At 35.1% G+C, this 4,029-nt stretch overlaps 1 long non-coding RNA gene across 1 annotated transcript; it reads left to right on the top strand.

Annotated features, from left to right (window-relative positions):
- The first annotated feature begins 1,072 nt into the window (after positions 1 to 1,072).
- LOC149544406 (uncharacterized) lies at positions 1,073 to 1,829 on the top strand. The gene is made up of 3 exons (XR_016355284.1): positions 1,073 to 1,274; positions 1,376 to 1,492; positions 1,591 to 1,829. It is a non-coding gene; the product is annotated as an uncharacterized LOC149544406 (long non-coding RNA).
- The last annotated feature ends 2,200 nt before the right edge of the window (positions 1,830 to 4,029 follow it).

The raw sequence follows: 4,029 nt of genomic DNA, 5'->3' as shown, positions 1-4,029 counted from the left end.
TTCTCGTCACGTTGCCGTTGCCGTTTCTCGTTTCTCGTTTCTCGTTTTTGGTAACTATGCATTGAACGTTCGGGCCTTTAAGAGCAATATAAGTGAATCTGTAAAAACTTTTATTTGTTTTCTTTTTTATTGTGAATTTAGCTCGTTCAGAGATTTACATGGCACAATTAATCATGTGAATTAGATACATTTGAAATGTAGAAGGGCATTCGACGATGAGAAGTCTTCCAGATTAATATTTAACATCTCACGTATTTTTAATTGTAGTCAACATAGAAAGATAATTTGAACGCTGAGAAGTCTTATGCAGTTTGATGTTTACAGAAATTTAAAAGAAATCGATTTGCGTCAAATTTCCCTTCTTGTATAAGATTGAAATTTTTACAAGATATTGTGTGATTGAGCGATATAACGCATGCTAAACGTCAAAAAGAAATCTAGATAGAGCAGCGAGTGGCATGTGAGAGGTTCCAAAATTGAAGGTAGTGTTTAAACTAAATATTTTGTGTCCTGTGCGAAATTATTCCTTTTGACTTGGTTTTGATGAAGGATGATTGGTATATGAGAAATGGGTCATGCAAGCGAATCGAATGCCGTGGAGTTTACAATCGCGTGGGTGTAAATAATGACAACGTGGCTTGTAAATTGCCCGCACAAGTATTGTCTTTGAGATTGTACTGTTACAGATTACTGATTAGTGGCCTCCTCAACGCGGACACCGTTCACCCGAGTTTCTCTTTGATATTATTTCGAAATTTTGTCTCGTCCGACAACTTTTCAAGGAAACTACCTACATACTGTACTCTACTACACTTTCACAAAGATGTTTCTATAAATTGACTCCTCCTCGCACCCATTTTTCGGAGAAGTGTCACATTTTGTCATATTCAAACACCACGCTCAGCTTGCCACGTGTGCGGGTCACGGCGAAACCACGTCTTCCGCTTTTGAGCCCCCTACATTCCAATCTCAACGTGGCTCAACTCTCATCGTGCAAATTAAAGCAACCACACAACAATGCATGCATGCATCCTCCTCTATAAAGAAATGGAATCAACCGAATGACAGTTTTACTGTACTTCGCAACAACTCATTCGTAGCAGCAGTGAAAGTGTCTCAAAATCTCCTTAAGATTCTCGTCGGTGGTAGCAATGGCTTCAATGACGATGAATTCTTCTGCACTCCTGCTCAACTGCGGAGCAAGCCAAAGGAACTTCTTGGGTCACGTTAACAGAGCGCCACTCAGGAGTCTTCGAATCAAGTGCAGCGCAGAGGTTAACTCTTTCCGCCCTAACACTTTGTTTACCTTTCCAATTCAATGCCTACTACGCATTTCTTGTGTGAAACTTCGCTAATTTCTTTATTATGAACGCAGGTCGATACGGAGGCGAAAGAGGCCACCCCAACAAAAGACATTCCTTCTGCTTCAACTTCCACACCGTCTCCACGATCTCAGACAAGAAGCCCCCCAACTCCAGTCCCCACAAGAAAGGTAAATTGCCTTTTCCAATTGCCGAAATTCTTTAAGCAGAAAAATATGCATGACGTGGACCTTTTCTTGACGTATCATATTTGATCTCGTTCGCTCAGGTCAGCACGAAGTTTGGTGACGTGTTCGCATTCTTAATTAGAACAATTGCGTTCCCATAAGTCCATGCATCCTTGTAAGGAAAAAATTCTCATTGTCTTTAGAGTTGGAATGAATACTTATTAAACATAATATTTACATATAATTGCCAACATAGGAAAAATTCTTGATTGGTGTGTGTTCTAGCAATCACCTACCATTTGAATGGTTATGACTAATGGAAACATATTGATATTGATTTAAATATTTATAGTATGAAATGTATTTAAGATGGACTCTTTTGAAAAACATTGTAAGTGTGATATTTTCTTTTTCATATCTAACTAAATATTTCTAATTTAATAATTATCTATGGATATTTTTCATGCTGCAAATAAATAGATTGCAATCTATACATTAATTTCAATGATTCTTTAACAATAGGAATCCTTTTGAATCCCTCTATTGAAAAGCTAATCTAGGATCAACTCCAAGATTCCAGGCAATCACGCGTCCTACTGAAATCTGCTCAGTTGAAGATAAATGTGTTTGTTCAAAGGAAGGTCTTTGCTAGTTCTAACCAATTTCGGATGAGATGTTCAATTTGCTTCTTGTTTCAAAAGTAACCACAAAAGAGATATATTTTTGTATTTTCTGTTTTATAATAAACGTGATTTAACAATGCAAGTATATGAATTCCTAATTTAGCAAAGTGTTAGCAAAGAAAATAAGAAAGATAAGATAGAAAGAAATGAAAGAAAATAGCATGAAAGAGAAATTCCTAATGGACATACCATGATAACAATGAATCTATGAATTAAATTGTCAGAAAGATTGGTAAAATCCTAATGAAAATAAGAGCAATGCTTCGTCAAATCCACTGATGCAATCGTCGATGGGAATTTAGTAAAAGTTGAAAGATGCTCCACTTCTCATCGAATCACAAGGCCACAAAAAGTGCCCTCATGTGAGACAATAAGCTTTGTAGCAACAATAAGGTGATCTCTTCTCCAATTTGGTATGTCAACGAAATTCATCAACACATGGCAAAAACTAGAACTAAAAGATCACATAAGGTGATCTCTTCTCCAATTCGGTATGTCAACGAAATTCATCAACACATGGGAAACACTAGAACTAAAAGATCGCACAATCAAATCAACACAAAAAAACCATTGACTCCATTATTATTCATGAGCAAGAATTCAAAAAAATAGGAGACTCTGACAAGAATAACAACACTAAGAATGAGAGCACCAATAGCATATATTATTGCATCAAAATAATAGCTTAAAATACATGTTACATTCCTGAATATATAAGAAATCATCTCCTCAATTTACGTTTAGAGTGAGAGATCTCATAATGAAAACATATGCTTCTAAACTAATAAAACAAATCTAATTATATACAAACTGACTCTCTAAATGGTGCTAAGTAGGACTTCACCCTTGTTTATATCAATTAATGAGTGCATGAGCCTTTACATGACTTAAAAACAAAGAAATAATAAGAAGATAAGAATAAGAAATCTATAAGAGGATATAAGAGTCATTGGAAGCACTCAAAATGGAAGCTTGTCCTTCTCTAAGCATTTGTAGGAATTAAACTAGTGTTAGAATGTGTTTCCAATGCATGAAAAACTCTAACTTAGCAATTGCCAGTTAACTATCAGTGCACTATGAATTTTTCAAAATTGTCGATGCACCTTTGGAATAGCACACCTTATGCACCTTGGTGGCAAGTTCAAAAAATCAAAAAAATTTCTAAGTGTCAAAACTAAAATTCTAGCTTCTGAGTTTTGTTCCCCTTTATGCCAGAGCTATGTCTAGATGTTTGCTCTTGAATTTCTCTATAATCTTAGCAACTTGGAAAGCTTCTGAAAATTCTAAAGCCTCTTATTTATGCCTAACTATTTACCAATAATTATTGACATTCATCAGATGAAGCATCCTTGAAAGTTCTTCAAAATTGTTTGACCACTAATTGCACTTACTTGAGTTTTATTTTGGACTCATCTTCAAAAATCTCAAGGGTGATAGCATCATAATACCTCTTTGCTTCCAAAATTTTCTCTTGATTCTAGTCTTTTAAAATTTGAATATCTTCATGAAGTCCTTCCATGACCTTATTCCCCATATCTATCTTCTCAATCCAATCTTCAAATTTATCAAGCTCTTTTGTTGTATATACATCCATGAGACTGTGATATCTTTAACCCTTTATTGTTGCCAAAACTTTAAGGTCCTTAGCTAGGTTTGCACATCATTCATCAAATCAAAATCCTAGTTCACTATAGCTACTAACTTCTTTGCACTAGACTAAATGTAATATAACATTTTCTGATTACGCTATATTATCTGTACAACTTTAAATTACTTAAAATTGTCATGTCATTGCTGACGTGCTCCCAAAAATGAATCAACTTATACATTCCCTTTATCTTTCTTCTCCAATGTCAT

The sequence above is a fragment of the Cupressus sempervirens genome, chromosome 8, assembly GCF_028749045.1.
Source record: "Cupressus sempervirens isolate cs-2001-9-10 chromosome 8, ASM2874904v1, whole genome shotgun sequence".
Classification (NCBI taxonomy): domain Eukaryota; kingdom Viridiplantae; phylum Streptophyta; class Pinopsida; order Cupressales; family Cupressaceae; genus Cupressus; species Cupressus sempervirens.
The sequence above is the reverse complement of the archived record's forward strand: the minus strand, read 5'-3'. Positions and strand labels throughout refer to the sequence as shown.